Source organism: Schistocerca serialis, chromosome 3 (genome assembly GCF_023864345.2).
Source record: "Schistocerca serialis cubense isolate TAMUIC-IGC-003099 chromosome 3, iqSchSeri2.2, whole genome shotgun sequence".
NCBI lineage: Eukaryota > Metazoa > Arthropoda > Insecta > Orthoptera > Acrididae > Schistocerca > Schistocerca serialis.
Genome location: NC_064640.1, coordinates 32,671,248 through 32,697,082, shown reverse-complemented (window position 1 = coordinate 32,697,082; position 25,835 = coordinate 32,671,248).

The window sequence follows — 25,835 nt, the reverse complement described above, 5'->3', positions numbered from 1 at the left end:
CCTGCTGAGGGGACACCACTTCATTTTTTCCCCTCCTCCGATTTCCTCGTCATGACTCTCCTCCAATGGAACATTCACACCCTTTGATCCAACAAATACGAATTACAGCTGCTCTTGGAATCACAGCGTCCAGTTGTTCTCTGCATCCAGGAAACAAAATTGCTTTCTCACGACCAGTTTCACCTCCTGCATTTCATTTGGGTCCGCTTTGACCTCCTCCTTCCCCCCCTTCCCCACGGCTGGAATTCCATCTCATGGGGGAGTCATGCTGCTCATCCAGGATGACGTTCATAGTCGGCTCATCTCCCTAACTACCCGGCTTCAAGCTGTTGCAGTTTGCATTTTCCTTCCTCACTTCACCTTCCTCATTGTACTGTTTACATCCCTCTGTCATTTGGTGTCACCAGGGCATACTTCCTCCAGCTTGCGGCATATTTCCCTCACCCCTTTGTGCTGCATGGTGACTTAAATGCACACCATCGCCTTTGGGGTTCTCCCAGAACCTGTCTGAGAGGTGTCATATTGGCTGATCTTCCCAAACAACGTAACTTGATTTGTGTTAACATGGGAGCACCCACATTCCTTTCAGCCTCCACACAAACGCTTTTTCGCATTCGGACACCTCTTTCTGTACTGCCCACCTTACCCATCATCTAAAATGATCCATTCTCTCTGACACTCAAGTGACCATTTACCTTGTGCTCTCTGTCTGCTGACTCTTACCCCAACTAAGTGCTCACCAAAATGGTTGTTCTCTAAGGCCAACTGGATGCTTTACTCTTCCCTGGCGACCTACGACGAACATTTCCCCAGTTGTAACGACCAGGTAGAATGCCTTACGATCGTTATCCTTTCCTCCACAGAACATTCCATTCCTCGCACTTCATCTTACCGCGCCGTGTCCCGGTCCCTCAGTGGACTCAGGCTTGCCGCGACGCAATTCGTGTGTGGAGACGTGCTCTCTGTGTTCGTAACCGTTATTCTACGATGGCAAACTGCATTCGTTATGAACAAGACTTTGCGCAGTGCCATAGTATTCTTTGGGCTAGCAGAAAAGCTAGATGGATTTCATTTACTAGTTATTTTCACAGTTCCACTACCTCTTTCATCGTTCGTGCCAACCTCCGATGATTCTCTGGGACCAAGGTCCATTCCCCAGTTTTCTGCCTTCCACCATAGCAGATAATTTCATGGTAGACTCTATCGCTCTTTCAAAGACTTTGGGCCGATATCTTGCGGAGATTTAGAGCTCCACCCACTATCACCCTGCCTTCCTCCATCAGAAACGATGGGAGTAGGCTCAGGCGATAACATTCTTTTCTGAGTTGTAAATGCTATAATGCTGCTTTTACTATGAGGGAGCTAGATCATACTCACACCCTTCCAATCCTCCGCCCCAGGGACGGACGATGTTCACATTCAGATGTTGCAGAACCTTTCTCTTGTGGGTAAGCACTTTCTCTTTCATCTGTGAAGAGGGCACTGTCATACCCATACCTTAGCCCAGTAAGGACAAATTCGTTCCTTCTAGCTACCACCCCATTTCTGTCACCAGCTGTCTATGCAAGGTGATGGCATGTATGATTCATGCCTGACTGGGATGGTGGCTCGAGTCTTGCAATTTACTAACCACTGCACAGCGTGGATTTCGAGAGCTGCGTTCTGCAGTTGACCATCTTGTCACCTTGTCAACCCATGTCATCAATTCTTTTCTGCGAAAATATCAGACTGTGGCCTCCTCCTTCGATTTGTAGAAAGCCTATAACACCTGCTGGAGCACTGTTATCCTCCATACATTTTAGAAGGGGGTTTCCGAGGCCGGATGGCCCATTACCTTCAGCAATTTCTAAAAGACCGAGTTTGCAAGGTCCTTGTGGGTTCTGCCTTGTTAGACACCTTTGCCCAGGTAAATGGTGTGCCTCAGGATTCCGTTCTGATCGTCATCCTATTTGCTATCGCCATTAACCTATTATAGTCTGACTCCCACTGGGCATACCTGGCTCCCTTTTTGTTCACAATTTTCCAATCAATCACAATTCACCACAGGCTTGTCTCCTTCATGGCGTCTGGAGCGATGTCTTGATCGTCTTTACTGTGGAGCATCGACATTGGCTTTCACTTTTTCACAAACAAAACCGTTTGTATGAATTTCTGGTTTCGCAATGGGTTTGGTCTTCCTTGTTTACATCTTGGACCTGTTGTTCTATCCCTTCTTTCCGAACTGGAGTTCTTGCCTTTACCACGTATACTTGATGTCCATTCATGTGCACCTCCATAGTGTACACCTAGGCCGCGGATTCTCCTGGACCTTTCACATGGTCCTAAGGACTCAGTTAACCCCTCAGCTCTCAACTGCCACTTCCTCTCGATTCTTGACATGTACCGCAGTCATGAAGTGGTTTACACTGATGGATCGATGGCTGATGATCACGTCGGCTTCGCGTATGTCCATGGAGGACATATTGAGCAACATTCCTTGCCCAATGGCTGCAGTGTATTCACTGCTGAGCTGCTGGCTATATCTCATGCTCTTGAGAACATCCGTTCATGCCCTGGCTAGTCGTTTCTATTGTGTACTGACTTCTTGAGCAGCCTACGAGTGCTACCCTCTTCATCCTTTAGTAATGACCACCCAGGAGTCCATGTATGCCCTGGAACGGTTCAGTCGTTCAGTGTTGCTCGTCTGGACCCCAGGTCACATCGGAATCTCAGGCAGAGAACTTGCCGACAGCGGAAACCGCTTATGGAGATAGACTTCACTGCAACTGACCTGTGTTCAGTACTACGCCACAAGGTTTTGCGGCTTTGGGAGACGGAATGCCATAACCTCAGCACACACAACAAACTGCGTGCCGTTAGAGAGACTACGAATGTGTGGAAGACTTCCACGTGGGCCTCTCGCAGGGACTCTGTGGTTCTCTGTCCGCTCTGCATTGGTCACGCTTGGGTGACACATGGCTACCTCCGGCGCCGTAACGATCCACCTCAGTGTCGGTGCAGCGCCAGGCTGACAGTGGTCGATATCTTGGTGAGCTGCCCTCCATTGGCTGTCCTGCGAAGGACTCTTCAGTGCTAATTTAGTTTTACGTTTTATACGTGATGGTGGGTTTCATCATTCTATATAAGTTTTAGCGCATGTCCTTTGTCCCTTTGTGTTTTGGACTCTAAAGCATCCATCCTAAATGCATTAATGTGTCGCAGAGTGGCTGGCTTATTCTTTTTATTCTCGTGGTCGACCAGCCACGGTCATCTGCTCTCTTGTTTTTACCCCTTCTACCTGTTTCTTGCTTCTCCCTGTGGTTTTCTTTTCCTGTTTTGCCCATAGTGGTGTTGGTTGTCCTCCTGTCGTTCTTCTGGTTCTTCCTTTCTCCTGATATTGTGCTGTACATCTCCTTTCTTTTCTTCTTTCCCCTGTGTAATTATTTTGTCGGGAACAAGGCACTGATCACCTTGCAGTTTGGTCACTCCCCCCCCCCCCTCCTCTTTTATACCAACCAACCAACTTGTTGCTCTTCCACTCATTGAAACTACGAAATTCCTGGGGTTCATGCTCGATAGGAAACATTCTTCGTCTTCCCACACGTCTTACACAGTCCCTCAATGTCTTACATGTCCTCAGCGGTAGTTCCTGGGCAGCAGATAGGACCACTCTCCTCCGTTTGTACCGGTCCCTTGCCCATTCGAAACTAGACTATTGGTGTTCCGTTCACACATCTGCACCTGAGTCCATCTTATGCCTTCTCAATGTAATCCACTATTGTCGGATCCGTTTGGCCACTGGCACCTTATACAGCAGCCTGGTTGAGAATCTGTATGCAGTAGCTCCCGATTTACCACTCTCATATGCCGTGACTTCCTCTCAGCAGATACGCATGCCGTTTGTCTGCCATTCCTGTCCATCTACCCTATGCATCCTTCTTCGATGACTTCTATGATCGCCAGTATGGGGTATGTCGCTCCTCTCTGTTACCTTCTGGAGTTTGCTTTAGGCTCTTGCTCCAGCAGTTTAACTTCATGCTACCTGTCACTTTCCTGATTGGTGCGAACCCCTTACCACCTTGGCTTCGTGTGGCAGCCTGTGTTCACCTTGGCCTTCATTTGCTTCCTAAGGACCCTATTCCAGCCTTGCTCTATCGCCGTAAGTTTCCAGATCTTTCCACGGAACTTGGTGATAGTATTTTTGTGCACACTGATGACTGACAGACTGACCATGGTGTTGGGTGAGCCTTCGTCATTAGCACCGGTGTTTTTCAGTATGACTTCTGGAACACTGCTCAGTATTTACAGCAGAGCTCTTCGCCCTGTATCAGGCCATGCAGTACATCTGGAGACACAGGCTTTCCGATTGTGTCATCTACTCTGACTCTCTCAGTGCCATTCAGAGCCTCTGCGTGCTGTACATCATACATCCGTTACTGCAACAGGTCCAGGAAAGCTATCACTTGCTCGCTCTTGATGGAGCCACTGTGATGATTATGTGGGTTCCTGGTCACGTCCATCTGACGTGAAACAAGGCTGCTGATGCTGCTGTCAAGGCTGCAGTCCTCATACCTCAGCCTGCTACTTCTTCCATTCCCTGGAATGATATCTGTGTTGCCATCTGTCATCACGTGAGGTCACTTTGGCATCACCACTGGTCCTCCCGTCTCCATGAAATTAAACGTCTCATAGCGGCTTGCTCCTCTCGACATGAGGAGATCGTAATAGCTAGTTTGTGTATTGGAAACTGTCTTTTTAGCCATCGTCATTTGTTAAGTGGTGTTCCCCCACCACTTCGTGCTCGTTGCCCTCAACGTTTGACGGTTCGCCATTTCCTGCAGAATGCCATTTCTTTTAACCACTTACATTCCTATTTATGTTTGCCATCAGAGTTATCGGCTGTTTTACTGACGACGCGCAGGCTGTCCACCGCGTTTTACTTCTTATCCATCGTAGTAATATGACAAAGGAAATTTTATCTTTACTTAAGTACCTCTGTTGTCTGTATGGCGTATTTTATGAACTTTTCTGAGAGTCCCTGTTTTTATCTTTCTTGACTTAACATGTAGTCGCTTTTAACTCTCTTTTTTTTCCTTCTCCATGTTCTATGGTTCCGACATGGGCGCGTATGACACTAGTTGTCTTTGCGCCTTCAGACAAAACAACCAAAAAAAGCTTTGCTCTGGTTATCAGGTAAGAGATAATTGTTGAGCAGGAAAAGGTAGTGAGGAATGGAATGCTTGCCACTGAGTTGGTGGAATTACTTGGAAGAGTTACTGGGAGTTTAGCGTTGATTCTGCTGCATGTCAGACACCAGTCCCAGCGTTCTTTTAAAGTTGAGTAAATTTTTGATGTGTCTCTGTATTTGCCAGTGGCGTGTGAGTACCTTGGTTATGAGTCCTTAGGAAGTTGTAGTGTAAGTGGGGGATTCCAGGAGAACGACTAGGGCTTGTGGGGAAGAGTAGGACAATGAGGATATATTGCCTTGGTAGGGATGTGGGCAAAATTAACGTTGCAGAAAGGATGTTGTGTGAGGGATATCTTCAGGTTGCTGAAAGGTGAGCGGGTGATATCCAAGCTAAGTATCAATGGATTCCCTGGAGACATTTCAGTCGGCATGGGAGTAGTCGTGGAGAACGTCTGGACAAAGATGGGGATGGATTCATGGTTCAAATGGCTCTGAGCACTATGCGACTCAACTGCTGAGGTCATTAGTCGCCTAGAACTTAGAACTAATTAAACCTAACTAACCTAAGGACAGCACACAACACCCAGCCATCACGAGGCAGAGAAAGATGGATTCATGGGGCTGAGGTAGTGTGTAAGAGATAGTGAGGGGGAAAGGTAGTTGGTCACTTCCAATTGGACCGAGAACTTCTGCTCTAAGGTGTCAAAGGAGGTTGGGAGTTGCTAGCAAGGGAACCTCCCCATCGCACCCCCCTCAGATTTAGTTATAAGGTGGCACAGGGATAGGCCATGAAGAACTGAACACAGATCAATCGAGAAAACAGGAAGAAGTTGTGTGGAACTATGAAAAAATAAGCAAAATATACAAACTGAGTAGTCCATGCGCAACGTAGGCAACATCAAGGAGAGTGCCACCCTACGAGCGCCGTGATCTAGTGGTAGCCGGCATGGCAGCTCAGCGTGTTCGGACAGAGGGTTACGTACCCTCTGTAATAAAAAACTGAGTTAATTGATTATCAACGAACTTAATCGGATGTCTTACGACGTCCGCCCCGAGTAGATACAACGAACAAACGCGGACAAAATGAAAAAAAAAAGTGGTTAGCGTGAGCAGCTGCGGAACGAGAAGTCCTCGGTTCAAATCTTCTCTCGAGAGAAAAGTTTAATATTTTATTTTCAGACAATTATCAAAGTTCAGGCTCTCACACATAATCAACTTCGCTCTCCAAACTTCCAGGGCATGTTCAGATTTGCTTGGACATATGCACAATTTTACGGTCTACACACGGAAACATTTGAAAACGTAAAAAACATATGTTTTGACAGAGCACAGGGAAAACTGTGCGACTGTGAAACTGTTGCATTCATTTGTTGCAGTTTATGTGACAAACTCTTGTGTTTTCATCACTTTTTTGGGAGTGATTATCACATCCACAAGAAAACCTAAATCGGGCAAGGTAGAAGAATCTTTTTACCCATTCGCCTAGTGTGCAAGTTAGGTGGGTCGACATCATATTCCTGTCATGTGACGCACATGCCGTCACCAGTGTCGTATAGAATATATCAGACGTGTTTTACTGTGGAGGAATCGGTTGACCTATGAACTTGCGATCAAATGTTTTCGGTTCCCATTGGAGAGGCACATCCTTTCGTCTACTAATCGCACGGTTTTGCGGTGCGGTCGCAAAACACAGACACTAAACTTATTACAGTGAACAGAGACGTCAATGAATGAACGGTCAGATCGTAACTTTGCGAAAATAAAGAAAGTAAAATTTTCGCTTGAGGGAGGACTCGACAAAGACCTCTCGTTCCGCAGTTGCTCACTCTAACCACGGGACCACGGCGCTCCTCAGCTTACATTGTCCCTAATGTTGCATATCTTGCACGTGGACTACTCAGTTTGTATATTCTGCCTACTTTTTCATAGTTCCACACAACTTCTTCCTGTTTTCTCGATTGATCTGTGTTCAGTTTTTCAAGGCCTATCCACTGTGTCAATTTATAACTAAATCTGAGGGGGGTGCGATGGGGAGGTTCTCTTGTAAGACGACATCTGTGGTGCTATTACCTTTAGGATGGTATCCTTTGGAAGAGGGACAATGCCACCTTGGCTACACGTTAGATCACCGAAGTATGAAGGCTGTCAATTCAACTAAACACTTTGGGATAACAGTTATGAATAACTCAAATTGCAGCCATCACTCACATAATGTTGTGGGGAAGGCAAACTGGAGACTGCGTTTTACTGGCAGAACACGAGAAGATTCAACAGGCCTACTAAAGAAATTGCCTTTCTAAGATCGTCTGTCCTCTGCTAGAGTAATGCTCTGCGTTATGGAATCCGCATCAGATGGGATGGCCGGAGGACGACGGAAAAGTTCAAAGAAGGGCAGCTCGTTTTGTGCTATGGCGAAATAATGGAAAGTATGTCATAGATACGACATACGAGTTGGAGTGGCAATCATTAAAACAAAGACGTTTTTCGATGCGGCGAGATCTTTCCAAGAAATTTAAGTTTCCAATATTCTCCTGCGAATACGAAAATATTTTGACGACGCACGCCACACTTACAAAGGAGGAAGTGGTAATCGTAATAAAATAACAGAAATCAGAGTTCTTACAGAAGGATTTAAGTGTTAGTTTTCTCCGAGCATTGTTAGTGTGTGGAACGGTAGAGAAATAGTGTGAAAGTCGTTTGATGAACCCAGAGCCACGCACTTCAACATGAACTGCAGAGAATTCATGTAGGTGGAGATGCATATGAAATATCCGAACATTTACAGAAAAATTTGTTTATGATGTCCCTGTAGAAATAACTGACAGAATAATACTAGAGGTGTCAAAATTCAAGAAATGGAGGTGGAGGACTTCTAGGTCAAAGCAGCGTAATTGAAAGATAGCTACACAGAAGATGTTAACAGGGAAAAATTTGTTTCTGGAATTGAAAGTTTCAAACACAGTACACTGCCAATAAGGTGAGGCCTGCAAGATTCCACTGCATCATCCACATTAAGTTTGATTTATAAAAATAAATTGGTAGAGGGATAGCCCTACTTCGCCACAGCCCTAAAAATATTCCTTACCATCCAAGTTTACTTTGTTTCAGCAAGCTGAAACAAATTAAAAATCGTGTAAGGAGCACTATTGCTAAGCAACGGTTAACAAATCTGATTATAATCTCCACAGAGCACAAACGAACTACTTCCACAAACTATGATGAGATCATACACAGATCTGCTGCAAAAGAGCTCAGACAGTGAAATTTTAAACTTATTATTTGTACAATGATTATCAGTAACCATGTTTCATTTTTTTTTGTATTTTTAAAATATTTCTTTTTTTTTTTTACTTCGATCTTAATTCGGTCAATAAAATGACAATAATTCATCAGGTGCTGGCCCGGGTGGCCGAGCGGTTCTAGACGCTAAAGTCTGGAACCGCGCGACAGGTACGGTCGCAGGTTCGAATCCTGCCTCGGGCATGGATGTGTGTAATGTCCTTAGTAAGTTAGGTTTAAGTAGTTTTAAGTCCTAGTGGACTGATGACCTCAGATGTTAAGTCCCATAGTGCTCAGAGCCGTTTGAACCATTTATCAGGTAGTGATATTTATTCCGATATACGAGTATATCACCTGCTACTGTTCGAAGACTGTTGATGGTTAACTTTGGTGGGGGGGGGGGGGGCGGGAGTGAAAGAAGGGGCGGCAAATTTAAGCTTACTCTCCTTCGTAAAAATCCTAGTTGCTGCCCTGTTAGGTTCTGTGTTGAAACGTGCTGAATGTTACGATGTCCTGGGGCGATAACGGATGCTTACAAAACAAGAACGCAACTTATTATTGAAAGTACTACAAGGTTGTCCAATGGATCTGGAGCCTTAATGGTACGGCAAAATAAGTTTGTTTTGGAGAGTCATCCCACAACTACTACAAAAACACCAAAGCAAACTGTCAAAAACCTTACGCATTCCAGTTTTCTTCAGTTATTTACGGCGAGCATACACGTTCAAGTGTGGACATCCCAACCAAAGATTCGTTTCTAAGTGAAAATAATCGTGACAATGATTTAACATTAAGTGTTGCAGTGGCTAAGAAAACCGCTGAAGGGGCTGTAACTTCTAATGAACGTGAGTACTGCATATCTGGCAGTAACCACGTTGAGGATGATGATGATAGGCAAATAAACGTACACAAAGAGATCCCTCAGCACAATGTGTGTACTACTGATTTACAAAGTAACATTTCTGAAGCAGACAGAAATCAGTTATTGAAAGAGGCCGAGAAAAGGACCTAAACGTAAGTACGAAAACCGAGACACAGACTAGGAAAAAAAAGATGCAGGGAAAAGGAGTAGTATTTTACTAAAAGAACTGTATTCAAAGAAGCGAAAGAGGTCAGACATTACCTCTGAGTCTTCAAATGTTCGGAAAAAGTAGGAGAGAATAATGCTAGGAAAGAATTTGACAATATTTGTAGAGTTGAATCTCATGATGCCCAGTGTGCTTTGATTTGCTCAACGGTTTCTGAGTTTCAAGCAAAACGGAAAATACTGCAAACATCAAACGAAAGAAAGTTTAGCAGGCTATACTGTGTTTTTGCCTCGTGACAGTGAGTTTGGAGATAGAGCGTGCACTGACGCTACAACAATAACTGTACACTGTCAATGATATTACGAATGTCATGAAAGTAAGTTGTAAAAAGAATGCGTTGGTAGTCTCGAGAGTCGAAAAGATAAAATTTGTTGTATCTCAAATGGTGGAAAAACAAACAACAAACTGCAAAGTTGACACAGAAAAGCACAATAAAAATTGTCTGAAAACTAGAGAAATTGAAATGAGAAAGGACAACCCTATAAGAATTTTTATGAAATGTTTCTTTGACCAGGACAGTGCAGTTGAAATAAGCATTCGTAAAAATGAAACAAAAGGAAGACCTCCTTCCCACCCCGTGAAACTGGTTAACACTTAATTCAACTAAGGCAAGGACAAAAACCGATTATATAGAAAAACTTTGTCCCTTTTGTCACTGATACCGAAACAAGAAAGACAAACGTACCGGTCTTTTCAAAGTGATACTAATGTGGAAGATGATATCGATGGTTCTACTGGACAATTTGACTTCGAAATCACTGAGGTGACAAGTCATGTGATACCTCCTAATACCATGTCTGACCTCGTTTTGCGCGGTGTACAGCAGCAACTCGACGTGGCATGGACTCAAAAAGTCGTTCGAAGTCCCCTGCAGAAATACTGATCCAAGCTGCCACTATAGCCGTCCATAATCCTGAAAGTGTTGCTGGTGCAGGATTTTGTGCACGAAATGACCTCTCGAAAATGTCCCATAAACGTTCGATGGGATTGATGTTGACTGATGTGCGTGGCCAAAAAAAGTTTGTCGAATTGTCTAGAATGTTCTTCAAACCAATTTTGAACAACTGTAGCCCAGCGAAATAGCGCATTGTCATCCATTAAAATTCCATCGTTGTTCGGAACATAGTCCATGAATCCTGAAAATGATCTCCAAGTAGCCAAACACAACCATTTCCACTCAATGATCAGTTCATTTGGACCAGAGGACAGAGTCCACTCCACATAAACACAGCGTACATCATTATGGAGCCTCCACCAGCTGTTACAGTGCTTTGTTGACAACCTTGGGACGTGGCTTCGTGGGGTTTGCGTCACACTCGAGCCCTAGTATCTACTCTTACCAGCTGAGGTCGGGACTCTTCTGACCAGACCACAGTTTTCCAATCGTCTTGGGTCCAACTGATACAGTCACAAGCCCAGGATACGCGCTGCAGGCGATGTCGTGCGTCGGCAAACGCACTCACGTCGGTCATCAGCTGCCAGAACCCAATAATGCTCAACTTCGCCTCAATGTACCAATCAATACGTACATCGTACGTCCCAAATTGATTTCTCTGGTTATTTCAAGGAGTGTTGGTTATCTGTTAGACGTCCTTATCCTTTCACCAACAATGTGAGGAGGGAGATAGATTGGTACTCACAGCAAAGATAACGCGTTGAACTGTGGACCGGTACAACAAAAAGAGTTTACATTTTCAGCTTTCAAACAAAGATGCCGGTCGGGTGTGTGTGTGTGTGTGTGTGTGTGTGTGTGTGTGTGTGTGTGTGTGTGTGTGTGTGTGTGCGTGTGTGTGTGTGGTGTATTTGCTTGTGTGTGTTTCCTTTTCAGAAGATGGCTTTGGCCGAAAGTTAAGTGTGTAACAATCTTTGTTATGCATATATGCAACTCAATATGTCATCTTCATGGTTAGCAGCAATCTGTCCTTTACCTTACACTGTTGATATTACAACCTGGAGTTTCCATTGTTTGCTTATTCTTCCACCCTCATGTGATGGTTGTTAGTTCTTAGTCTGTTATCTAAATGTGCAACCAATTGCATCGGTAAACAGGTAGAACTGCAACGCATTCTCTGTTAATGCCCACTGACAGAATTGCACTCGATGATTATAGTCATCACCACGTAATTGCTGATGTAGCGACACATGAAACGGGTGAAAGCGGTGACGATGCAGTATGCGCATGACGCTACTTTGACTCAGTCCACCGGCTCTCGCAATGTCCCGTTTACTCGTGTGGGTTCATGGCAACAGCAGCTAACACACCAACTGCACCCGCTTCTCCTGTGACGGGCCTGTTACGGACCCGTTTGCGTGCTACGACCATACCTGTTGCATACAGTTGGCGGTAGATGTTTTGCAATGTACGGCACTTTGGATGCTCTCTGTCCGGGTACCGTTCTGCATACACCCTGCAGGCTTCAGCTGCATTTCGTCGACACTCGCCATAGATGAGTATCATCTCCGCCTTTTCAGAGTTCGAATACACCATGGTCACAGTTCCTACAACACTACACTATCACAGACATCTGGTAACACGGTGTACTACAGTTGGTCTGCGTGCGGAGACGAATGCAGAATAACAATAGCAGCAAGCGCTACATGCGGACACTGCGACAGCTAGACCAAACCACAACAGTGCACTACAGCCACACTCGTAAACACGGTCGTCATCGTAAACATGTCCCTGCAGATGCTGCTCACCGACCGTGGCCCATGTTTTTTAAAACACGCAACTGAACGTCGGAGGTTTCAAGCGTCAACTTTAGGTTACAATATCTCCGAATTTAATTAACATTTTACAATGCAACAAACGGCACTGATTACGTATTTGTTTATATGTTCAGATGTGCTAACAAAACTAACGTGGTTCCATTTTAAAAAACGTAGGTTTGTGTTAAAAAAACATGCTTCCGTGCATTTTTGTATGGTTTGTATCAATTACACTAGCCCCTCTCCTCACGTTCGGTCTGTGGAATCGGTTCGTCAGTATTTGATGTGGTTTACGAAATATATCCAGCGGTAACGTTACGTGACTCACCCTGTATATATATCTGATGCACTGTTGAAGTATCCATCAATGATTTTTTTATCAATAGCCTTTTAGAAATTCATCAAATTTACAGAGGGCACAGATTCAAAAGTTTTTGCAGGAGTTATGGAAAAAAACACCCTACGCTGCAAACACACTATATCCAAGGTTTTAATGTCTTCCACCATACAACATCAAGTCAGGCATACATATACAAAATACCCTACTGTATTAAGGTTCATGTCGAATCTTCGTTTTGTGGTGGTATGAATTCTCATATTTTTCACTAATGCACGATGTTTACACTGCCCCGGACGTTAATTTTCACCTGACATTTACTTCATATTCAGAGATCTAATCAATTCCACATTACAGTATCAACAAGTAAACACAAAACATTAAATATCTCTGAATATTATGGTTTTTTGGGCATAAAAGGAGGCACAAACAAAGTTTCACGGTTTGCCGAACTGGCACGAATTGTACTTTCTGCAACTCCCAGCCGTTTCGTAACGAATATACCTTTTCTTCCTCCGATCGCACAATTGTTTTGTAGCCGCCAAAATTTAATTTACAGTCGATTCGCGCCGTACGGTATCATTGGTTGGTGGCAGCTCAATTCTCATTGGTTGACTGCACTATTGAGGCTTCACTTCCTAATGCCATGTATTTTAGGTCGAGGAAATACCCGGGCGTAGCGACAGCTTGCTCAGCAGCTGTACACGCAGAGCTACTGCAGTCTGGATTGGTGGTTGGTGGGGGAGGGGTATTTCGGAGAAAGTGGTTGTTGTACATTACTTTAAAATAAAATAAACTGCATCACAATAAAACATCTAATTCTGATATTGTAAGTTTTTCCGTTAATTGTGTATGTTTGATTCATAACTGAATGTATATTTTAAGATTTAATTTCGCATGGAAATGCTGGCTGCAGTTATTCAGTATTACAAGAACGTATATAGATTTTGTACAAAAGAAGGGCTCACACAGCTCATGCCAACAACAATAAATGTAGACGAAAATTTTGTCCACTGCTCATGCTGAAGCGGAGACTCGTTAAAATCAGATGCAGATGGATGACAGTGTACCATAATTTCAGAGTCAAAGGTTCAATGAAAGATAATAACAAGAGGTAAATATAAATGAAATTAAAGTTAATAACAAAGTTTGTTGCACACAGATGTTGCATACGTTCCCACGAAAGTGAATACTGAAACGAAGAACGTTCGCCTATCCACCATTCAGCGCATGTCTCACTGGAGTCTGGACCTACCTAGCCACGCCATCTGTTTAGCTGGGCTGGCGGCCAAGTACTTCGCTGTGTGACCGCTGTGTGGCGCTACCCTTACTTCTCAGCTACTACACAGAAAATAAAAATATGTAAGCTTATGCATCGTAACAAAAAAAAAGAGGTACCCATTTAAATAGCGTAGCGGATCGTTTTTATACCTCTTAGTTTGTGGAGCTATCCTCCCCCTCCCCCACTCCCTCCTTCCTCCCAGTTCTCCCACTTTCTCCCCCACCTGGGCTTCCACACCCAGCCCTGCCCTCTCCCTTCCCCTCACCCTTCCTTTCTCCCATTGGCTTCTTCCTCCCCTCCTTCCCCCTGCCCGTCTCCTGCACCCAGTGGCATCCCCCAACCCCCCATCTCCTCAGTGTGCGCAGTGCACCGACGATCATCACCAATGTGCTGCAGTGTTCTCTTCTTCAGTGTGTTAGTGTTCCTCTTCATTGTGCTCCTTCATTCGCGTGTGAAACTGTTTGACTTATTTGTAAAACCAGTGCCTTCCGCAAACGCCTTCAGGCCATTTCTTATGTATGTCTTCTGTTTTTACCGTTCATGTATGTCTGTTTTTCTGTCCCCATGTATACTGCCTGTTTTTCGATGGCTGAAGAGTAGCGTAGATCGGCCACTGCCTGCCTGCCTTTTGTAAGGTATTAAAATAACGATAAAAAAATTGGAGCTAACATCACCTTGACCAGTTCACCGTTTGGTGCAACCAGTGGTTCCTCTGTATGAACCCCTACAAGACGCAGGCAATCATCATTGCCTGCACCATCCGCTCCTTCCATCTCTGTGATTCCTATCTCACCATTTACGGCCATTCTATCCACCTCACTCCTACCCTCAAATATCTTGGCCTCACCCTCGACCGCCACCTCAACTGCATATCCCATCTCCTTACAATCCAACACAAAGCTCACAACAGACTCCGCCCCGTGAAACTCCTGTCCAGCCGGACATGGGGACCGCATTCTCCCACCATCCTTCACACCTACAAATCCTTGATCCACTCCATCCTCTGTTATGCCAGCGTTGCTTGGATTTACGCCCCTCCCAGGTTCTATAAAGCCCTCCAAACCCTCGAACGCCATGAACTCTGCCGCACCTTCCGCATCCGCCTCCCGTCCTCCACGTGCATCCTCTACAACCTCATCCTCTTTCCCCACCTTCTCCTTTTCCTTGAACACGTCCACAATCTGTATATTGTCCGCCAACTCGATCCCCCTCACCCCTTGATGTCTCCCTTCCTCTCCACCCCCAGCCCGTTGCCGCACCATTACCGTTGTGTCCCACCCTCTCTCCATCTCCACACCCTCCACCTCCTTATCCACTGCAACTTCCAGGATCTACCCCTCCTGATTGATGAGCGTCTCCCTGACGTCTACCTTTCCCACCAACTCTAACCCCTCCTGCCTCCGCCTCAGGACTCCCTCTCACCCTCCCTTCTCCTGAGTGGCTCTCCCCCTCCTACACCCCCTCCCACTCCTGTGCTCCCCTTCAGATTTTCTGTATTCCCTCCTGCCTTAGTGTTCCATCGTTTCCAGTGGTTTTGTTTTTCAAGTGTGTCGCTCTGTGTGACTTTTATACAGTGGCCGACTTTGAACTTGTGTTTGACTCCAGTTATTTCGAGTGCACAACGAATTGAGAGCTGTGTTCTTTTAACTTCATGTCAAATTTTTTAATTGTCCCACAATGTCCCCATATTAGTGTACATTTTAACTCCCATCATCTCCATTTACTGTATTTTAAAGTCACCATTTTCCCCCCACTTTTATGTAAGAGTTCCCCTTGTATTTCTGTTAAAGCCATTTAGCTGAAGAGCGGTGGACTGTGCTGCTGCAAGCCCTCCCCTGCCCATATGGGGCAGGGGAATAAATTACAATAAAGGAAAAGAATGGCTAACGTCAGACAGCCATACAACAACCGATCTAACGCCTCTTTCTAATCTTTTGGGGCCACAGATCATACGAGATCTATGGTGGCAATTAGAAACCAAACATGGTGTTCAGTACGAAGCTCTGTGGTGTAGCTGATCTGCGGCTTTCCCATCTCTCTCCTTCTGTGGGGTCTACTACTCGGTAATTGCGGTTTCAGTAGTGATTCATCGCAGTTAACGAATTCCCAATTTGCATCACTGTCTGAAGGCTAATTGCCATTTATCTATGTAAATTAGTAGCAAATAACAACTAGAGGCACTTCCAAGTACAGTATATCTAATTATCTGCTAACTGGTATTTCTGGCCAGGTGAAAAATGTCATTTCAAACAAAGTGATATGTTTTCGCCTTTAAAAGCAACTATTAGTACCTGTCAAGGCCTAAGATTAGCGTTTTAATAACCAAAGTGGCAAAAAGTTACATGAGATCGTATTGTTAATATTTGCAACCATTCTTCCTCATTTGTTACATGATATACGAAACTTGCGCTTGTGCACAGAAAAAAATTCATCTCAACAAAACAATCAGAAGTAATTATGTTTTACATTTCTTTTTTTTCCTTTATTCTTATTTCATACCCCTGCTGATGTGGGCAGAAGTGGCTGGCAACAGCACAATTCGCCGCTCTTCAGCCAAGAGACTACATACAACAACATGGAAATAACAGTACATACATAAACCACAGGGATAAAAGATGAAGTTTCCACATGAAAAGGGGGAAACAAAATATCCACATATAATCAAAAGGACACTTGACGAAGATGAGCACATAAACACTAGCAGTATGAAGAGTACAATTAAAAACGCTGATCACAGCAAAAAGTGCCACACGGGATGACGATACTGACGACACACTGCACACGGCGAGCATAGAAACGCGACGGGGTAACTTGCATTAAAATCGGAAGGACCTGCCAAAGGATGGGAGGTTAGAGAGGAGGGAAAGAGGGAAGATAGGATAGTCAGTGGATGAAGGGAGGAGGCAGGAAGGATCACAAGGGGAGAGCCGGTAGCACACCAACACACCAAAAGGCAGGAGACAGAGGGTGGGGAGGCAGCAGCCTAGGAAAGAGGGCAAGGACTGGGAAAGGAAAAGTGAGAAAGATGTGGGGGGGGGGGGGTGTTAGGAGGGAGAAAACAGCCGATGGGGAGGGAAGGAGAGTGAGTCCAAGGGATGAGCGGAGCGGAGGGGAGGGGAGGGGAGGATGGGAGTCAGAGTTGGAAGGAAGCATAAATATTGGGGTAAGCACATCATCTGAGACGGGAGATGTTGGAAATCCCTTTGGGATAGGATGTGGAGGGTGTAGAATTCAAGAGAGGGTGACACACATCGGTAAAGGCGCAGCAAGAGGTGGCAAGTGGATAGGAAAGGAGGCACCAGGGTGGGGGGGGGGGGCGGGGCGAGGGGGATCGAGGCAGCTGTTGGTGTATAGGATACAGATGTGTTCAAGGAAATGGAGGAGATGTGGGAAGGGGATGACGTCATAGAGGATTGCCATGGGGGACGGGAGACAGATACAGAAAGTGAGGCAGAGCTCATGGCATTCAAGAATTTGGAGAGCTTTACAGAAATTAGGAGGGGAAGAGATCCAGGCGACATTGGCATAACAAAGGATGGGACATATCAAGGATTTTTTTATGTATGAAGAATGTTGGAAGAAAGCAAGCCCCAAGTACAGCTGGAGAAGAGTTCCAGGAGGCAGAGTCTGCTATGGGCTTTGATATGGATGGTAAAGAGATGCTGAGTCCAGGTGAGGTTAAGGTCAAGGTGAGGCCAAGGTATTCCAAGGTAGGGTAAGTAGGATAGGGCAATCATAGATGGTGAGGTAGAAATCAGGTAGTCAGAAGGAGTGGGAGGTGAACCCTATGACTGCCTGGGTTTTGGAAGGATTGATTCAGATGAGCCATGGTGACATAGGAAGTACAGTAGAGAGGTCGGAGGCAGTGATATGAATGAAGTTGACAGGAAGGGCGTAATTCTGGAGCTTGAAAAGGAGTCCGGAATGCCATACACAGTCATAGACATTCTGGAGATTAAGGGAAACAAAAATAGCAAGTTAAGGATCTAGTCATCAGTTTAGGAGGGGGGGGGGGGGGTGGGCAGAAACCACACTGTGTATAAGGGAGGAAATGGTGTTGAATTACGTGTTGATGGATACAGCAGGAGATGATCCACTCCGACATTACTGAACACACTGTTTAAACATATGGCGCGATAGGAGGTGGTGTTGGAAGTGGGTGTATTGGATTTAAGGAACAACAGGATGTGGGAAGTCTTCAACAGATCAAGGTAAAAAGTAGTAGAGAGAATAGCATAGCAGTGGGTGAGAAGGATGGCCAAGATATTTCAACGAGAGAAGCCATTCCTTGAGGTAGCAGTAGCTGATGCAATCGTGACCAGGGGTGGTGTTGTGTATGGAGTGGAGGATGAGTTCAGTGTCTCGTACTGATCAGGAGTGTTCAGTTCTGAGAATGGTAACTGTTCCAAGTACCAGAAGCTGGGAGCAAGCAGTATTGGTGTGGTCAATGACACCAGGTGAGAGGTAGTAAACAAAGTGAGGGTCATTGGGTATGGAGCAGACTTCGACAGGTGGGAAGCAAAATAGTTAGCTATACTGAGGTTGTCAGGGAAAGGGCACTTATCATGGAGAAGTGGGTAATGAGGGGTGGGATGACCACCAGTAAGGCAGTGGAAAGCCGACAAGTACTTGAAGTAGTTAAGGATGATGGTGTTGAGTCCTGTGCATTTATGGCTCCAATTCCGGCATTTCTTTGCTATCAGAAGGTTACGAATGTGTCTTTGTAATGGCGGGTGGAAGAGGAGTGAGTCCCAGTCACGCATGCAGCGGAAGGAATGGTAGAGCTGGCAGGATTCACAGAGGAGGAAGAGAGGAAGAGGACAGCCTGTGGTGGAAGGGTTGGACGGTAAGTGTAGATTAGTTTGGTGGGAATGTGGGCCACCAGTGTCAGAGACAGTCTTGTGGAAGAAGGAAGAGATGTGAGCGATGTAATGAGGATGGTGGAAGGGGAGGGGTGGCTTTTGACCTGGGTGTTGATGGCTTCCCAATGGGGATTCCAGTCAGCATGGTGGTAGTCGTGAATAACCTTGGGAATGGTGGCAGGATGGGGAGCTGGGGGAGGGCAGGGAGCTGGGGGAGGGTGAGACAAAGGAGATGATGATGAGGAGGACTGGGAGTTGGTCACTGCCAATAGAGGACTCCTGTGGTGTTAAACCCAAGGAGGTTGGGGGAAGCGAGGACAGTATTGGAGATGGTTTTACTTTTGGGACAGGTATGCTGAGGGAGGGAGACAAGGTCACCTTCGATGGCGTTTTCTCCACCATGGTGTGGCAGGATCACTGCTATGAACGTTAAGGTTTGCATCGATCACATAGGCAGACAAGGTGGAGTCAATAAGGGAAAGGAATTCATAGGGAACGGGAACTGTAGGACGGACATGGCTTGTGGCACAGGTGACACTGAGAGGGGGAAGGAAAGACGCTGAGGGTCAGGTGTTTGGTAGGATCATCGAGCAGGGACTGTGACCAGATGGTAATATATTTAAGGTGGCCAATAGCGAGCCCACCTCACACTAAGGGGCAGGGGTGATCAGTATGGTAAAGGACATAGAGGGAGGTGTGGACAATGTGGTAAGGCTGTCGGAAGATTTCATTCAGGATGAAGGCATCAACCTGGTGTTAGGACACCTTATGCATGAATAGGGGCTTCTTGGCAGGGAAGGAGCGGATTTTTTATAAAGGAGTTGATACTGTCGTTGTGCTTGATGGAGAGAGGGAAAGGGGAATGAGGGTGGGCGAGAAACCTTCTGAAAAGGCTGTCGAGACAGCTAAAGACAAAGTGGCTTGGTTATGGGAGTAGGTGGCATATCTGTTCAGGTGCAAAATGGAACAGGTGGTGAGCAAGATCTGCTGGAGGGTATGTGGCCGTTTGAAGCGGTGGATGTTTTGAAAGACAATGGTAAGGAAATAGATGGTGTCTTCGACTGTGGTGGGTGAGGGTGTGTAGAGGGAAGTGTTGGGGTGGAGGGGGGTTTTATCAGTGGTACAAACAGGGATGGTGAGCTCTGATTTGGTTGATAGGGGGTTTGCCTTCCATATAGAGGATTAGGTGGGCTGGGCTTCATTACATGTATTTCAGCAAGAAGGGGAGACCAGGTCGGGACACTTCTTGCGGAAATGACAGGCTTTGCAGAGCGGGCATATGGGAGGACTTTTACAGGCAAAGGTAAGGCTAACGTTAGAGACAAGGCACTTTTGGCATAGGTAGAACTGAGGAGGGGAGCAGGAGGAGCAAACAGCGTTTCGGCAGTCACAAATAAGGGGTCCCTATGTGAGCCATGGAAAAAGATATGATTGTCGGAAGGACAGACTCAGCATACAGGAAAGTCAAAACAACCTTTGGTGGCATTAAAAAAAGCAACGGTGGTAACATTAAGAGTGCAACGGGAATTCCACTGTTAAATGCAGAGGAGAGAGCAGATAGGTGGAAAGAATATATTGAAAGCCTCTATGAGGGTGAAGATTTGTCTGATGTGATAGAAGAAGAAACAGGAGTCGATTTAGAAGAGATAGGGGATCCAGTATTAGAATCGGAATTTAAAAGAGCTTTGGAGGACTTACGGTCAAATAAGGTAGAAGGGATAGATAACATTCCATCAGAATTTCTAAAATCATTGGGGGAAGTGGCAACAAAACGACTATTCACGTTGGTGTGTAGAATATATGAGTCTGGCGATATACTATCTGACTTTCGGAAAAGCATCATCCACACAATTCCGATGACGGCAAGAGCTGACAAGTGCGAGAATTATAGCACAATCAGCTTAACAGCTCATGCATCGAAGCTGCTTACAAGAATAATATACAGAAGAATGGAAAAGAAAATTGAGAATGCGCTAGGTGACGATCAGTTTGGCTTTAGGAAAAGTAAAGGGACGAGAGAGGCAATTCTGACGTTACGGCTAATAATGGAAGCAAGGCTAAAGAAAAATCAAGACACTTTCATAGGATTTGCCGACCTGGAAAAAGCGTTCGACAATATAAAATGGTGCAAGCTGTTCGAGATTCTGAAAAATGCAGGAGTAAGCTATAGGGAGAGACGGGTCATATACAGTATGTACAACAACCAAAAGGGAATAATAAGAGTGGACGATCAAGAACGAAGTGCTCCTATTAAGAAGGGTGTAAGACAAGGCTGTAGCCTTTCGCCCCTACTCTTCAATCTGTACATCGAGGAAGCAATGATGGAAATGAACGAAAGATTCAGGAGTGGAATTAAAATACAAGGTGAAAGGATATCAATGATACGATTCGCTGATAACATTGCTATCCTGAGTGAAAGTGAAGAAGAATTAAATGATCTGCTGAACGGAATGAGCTGTCTAATGAGTACACAGTATGGTTTGAGAGTAAATCGGAGAAAGACGAAGGTAATGAGAAGTAGTAGAAATGAGAACAGCGAGAAACTTAACATCAGGATTGATGGTCACGAAGTCACTGAAGTTAAGGAATTCTGCTACCTAGGCAGTAAAATAACCAATGACGGACGGAACAAGGAGGACATCAAAAGCAGACTCGCTATGGCAAAAAAGGCATTTCTGGCCAAGAGAAGTCTACTAATATCAAATACCGGCCTTAATTTGAGGAAGAAATTTCTGAGGATGTACGTCTGGTGTACAGCATTGTATGGTAGTGAAACATGGACTGTGGGAAAACCGGAACAGAAGAGAATCGAAGCATTTGAGATGTGGTGCTACAGACGAATGTTGAAAATTAGGTGGACCAATAAGGTAAGGAATGAGGAGGTTCTACGCAGAATCGGAGAGGAAAGGAATATGTGGAAAACACTGGTAAGGACAAGGGACAGGATGATAGGACATCTGCTAAGACACGAGGTAATGACTTCCATGGTACTAGAGGGAGCGGTAGAGGGCAGAAACTGTAGAGGAAGACAGAGATTGGAATACATCAAGCAAATACTTGAGGACGCAGGTTGCAAGTGCTACTCTGTGATGAAGAGGTTAGCACAGGAAAGGAATTCGTGGCAGGCTGCATCAAACCAGTCAGTAGACTGATGACAAAAAAAATGTGAGTAGGTGGTCGATGGAGGAGGAGGATTTGGTGAAAAGATGCATGCCCACTTGTCTGAGCTTTGTGATTGTGGTAGTGAGGATTGGAGGGTGGTGGGGGTTGGGTCTAGTAGGGAGAGGACGGGGTAAGAAATGGTGTAATGATGGCATGGGGGCCAAAGGTGACATAGGATATCTTTTTGAGGTGGTCATTGTGAAAGACTCATTCCCCACTAGGACGGAGTCATTGTGGGGAATGAGTTGAGAAACGGGGACACTGGGAAAGCTTTTGTGGAATTACAAGGTGAGGTCGTGGGTGTGAAGGAACTTGGGTTCATGGCAGGAGAGGATTAAGATGTGCATGGTGGGGTCCGAGTTGAGTGAATAAGGGTGTATCCATGGAGCATCAGGTGGGGTGGGGGTGTGATACAGTTTTCTGTTGGAGGGGGCAGGAGTGGGGTTGATGGAAGATGGAACGGGCAGCGAAGGCGATTTGGGAAAGGGTGTGCAAGCACTGGATGGGGTGGATGTTTCTTAGCATAATGGTGATGAAACTGATGATGACCTCTGCAGTAGGGGGAGTGCGGAGAAAAGTTGTTGGAGTGGATCGGGTCATCAACAGGACAGACAGGGACACTGAGCTCAGGGGGGGACTGGAGGTGGTTTTTCTTTACACTTCGAAGAGTAGGTAGGATGTGGTTTGTTATAGGTGCTGCAGGTCGGGGGAGAGCCGAGGTTGGGGCAGTTCTTTAGGAAGTGGGAAGCTTTGCAGTGAGGACAGGCAGGGGGGTTCTTGCAGGCAGAGGTATCATGGTCATTGCAAATGAGGCAGCATTGGCAGCAGTAGGATTGGAATGGGAGGGGTCCACTTTGTGATGGCAATTGTATACGAGGGCTCCCACGGTAAGGAGGTGGTCAATGGGGAGGAGGATTCGGTGAATATCTGCATTAGTTAAGTTGGCTCGATGAGGGAGTACGGAAGAAGGGTGGGAGGCGAAGAGAGGGAGGGAGATGGGGGGGGGGCGCCGAAGAGGGCCAGGTAGGGAGGGAAAAGGGAGGGAAAGAGGCAAGGATGGGGTGCAGGGTCTCGGGGGGGGGGGAGGGGGAAGGAGGAAAATGCGCTCTGGGAGGAGGAGGGGAGACGAAAAAGGAAGCACTGGGGAGGGGGGAGAACAAGCCCAGGAAGGGTATGTCATGGCCAAGTTCATCATCTGGGAGGGGGAGGTGCTGGAAATTGCCCTGATGAAGGAGATACAGGGTGTGGAGGTGGAGACTGGGAGGGATACAACAATAGAGGCATGGCAACAGGCGGGGGGTGGAGAGGAAGAAGGAAGCCAGAGGGTTGGGAGGATCAAGCCTGCGGATAATGTAAAGGACGCGGAGATGTTGGAGGAACAGGAGGAGGTGGGGGAAGGGTATGAGTTCATACAGGAGCTGTGTGGGGGGAAGGAAGCCGGATACGGAAGGCAAGGCGGAGCACATGGCGTTCAAGGATTTGCAGGGCCTTGTAAAAGCGGGTGGGAGTGGAGATCCAGGCAACACTGGTATAACAGAGGATAGTATGGATGAGGGATTTGTAGGTGTGGAGGATGGAAGAAGGGTGCAATCCCCATGTCCGGCCAGGCAGGAGTTTCACGAGGCGGAGGCAGGAATGGGCTTTCTGCTGGATGGTCTAGAGGTGAGGGGTCCAGGTGAGGTGAGGGTCGAGGGTGAGGCCAAGGTATCTCAGGGTGGGGGTGAGCTGGATGGGATGACCATAAATGGTGAGGTAGAAATCATGGAGATGAAAGAAGAGCGTGGTGAGGCCTATGATGATTGCCTGGGTTTTAGAGGGGTTCAGACGGAGGAACCACTGGTTACACCAAGTGATGAGCTGGTTAAGGTGAGATTGGAGGGTGCATTGGGACCGTTGAAAGGTAGGATGGAGAGCCAGGAAGGCAGTGTCATCAGCATACTGCAGAACGTGGACAGGTGGGGGTGGTTTGGGCATATCAGCCGTATACAAGAGATAAAGGAGAGGGGAGAGGACAGATCCCTGAGGTACGCCAGCAGTGGGATAAAATATATGATAGTTGGTATTGTGGAGGGTGACATAGCGAGGATGGTGCTAGAGGAAGTAAGTGACTGGACAGACAAAATTGATAGGCAGGTCGTGGGTTTGGAGTTGAGAGAGGAGACCAGGATGCCATACATGGTCATAGGCATTTTGGAGGTCAAGGGAAATAAAAATGGCCGAGTGACGGGAGTGAGAGAAGGTGAACGAGGTTAAGGAGTTGGTCTTCAGTGGAGGAGGGGGGTTGGAAGCCACACTGGGTAAGGGGGAAGGGGTGGTGTTGATTAAGGTGCTGATGGATATGGCAGAAGAGGATGGATTTGAGGATCTAACTGAAGATGGGGGGTGAGGCAGATGGGACAATAGGAAGAGGAGACAGAAGGGGGTTTGTTGGGTTTGGGGAATAAGAGGATGTGGGAAGTCTTCCACAGGTTAGGGTAGAAGCCGGTAGAGAGGATGACGTTACAGAGATGGGAGAGTACAGTCAGGAAGGAATAGGGGCTTTCTCAAAGGTGGCAGTAGGTGACACAGTTGTGACCAGGGGCCATGTTGCATTTGGACCAGAGGATAAGACTATTGTATTGTGCTGTGATTGGAGTGTTGATGTCGGAGGGGGGCAACTGCCCCAAGTAATGGAGACTAGGAGCGGGTGGAGGGCCCGAGGTATCGGCACATTCCATGATGGTGGGGGAAAGACAACAATGAAAGTGGGGTTCATCTGGGATGGAAAGGACCTCGGAAAGGTGGGAAGTGAAGTGGTGGGCCTTACAGAGGTTGTGTGGAAGGGGGCGATCTTCATGGAGAAGGGAGTAGTGGGGAGTGGAATGGGAACCAGTACGGCGATGGAAGGTGGACCAGTACTTGGAGGAGTTGATAGGGAGGGTGGCATTGAGTCACGTGCAGGTCTGGCGCCAGACTCGGCGTTTTGTTGCTGTAATAAAGATCCATAGGTGTCGCTGTATTTGCTGGTGGCGTTGGAGTGTATCCCTGTCACGAATGTGCAGGAAGGAGCGATAGATGCGGCGGGATTCACAGAGGAAGAGGAGGAGGACAGCTAGTGGAGGGAGAGTGGGACGGTGGGGGTCTACATCTACATCTACATTTATACTCCGCAAGCCACCCAACGGTGTGTGGCGGAGGGCACTTTACGTGCCCTTCCTTTTTCTGTTCCAGTCACGTATGGTTCGCGAGAAGAACGACTGTCTAAAAGCCTCCGTGCGCGCTTGAATCTCTCTAATTTTACATTCGTGATCTGCTCGGGAGGTATAATTAGGGGGAAGCAATATATTCGATACCTCATCCAGAAATGCACCCTCTTGAAACCTGGCGAGCAAGCTAAACCGCGATGCAGAGCGACTCTCTTGCAGAGTCTGCCACTTGAGTTTGCTAAACATCTCCGTAACGCTATCACGGTTACCAAATAACCCTGTGACGAAACGCGCCACTCTTCTTTGGATCTTCTCTATCTCCTCCGTCAACCCGGTCTGGTACGGGTCCCACACTGATGAGCAATACTTAAGTATAGGTCGAACGAATGTTTTGTAAGCCACCTCCTTTGTTGATGGACTACATTTTCTAAGGACTCTACCAACGAATCTCAACCTGGTACCCGCCTTACCAACAATTAATTTTATGTGATCATTCCACTTCAAATTGTTCCGCACGCATACTCCCAGATATTTTACAGAAGTAACTGCTACCAGTGTTTGTTCCACTATCATATAATCATACAATAAAGGATCCTTCTTTCTATGTATTCGCAACACATTACATTTATCTATGTTAAGGCTCAGTTGCCACTCCCTGCACCAAGTGCCTATCAGCTGCAAATCTTCCTGCATTTCGCTACAATTTTCTAATGCTGCAACTTCTCTGTATACTACAGCATCATCCGCGAAAAGCCGCATGGAAC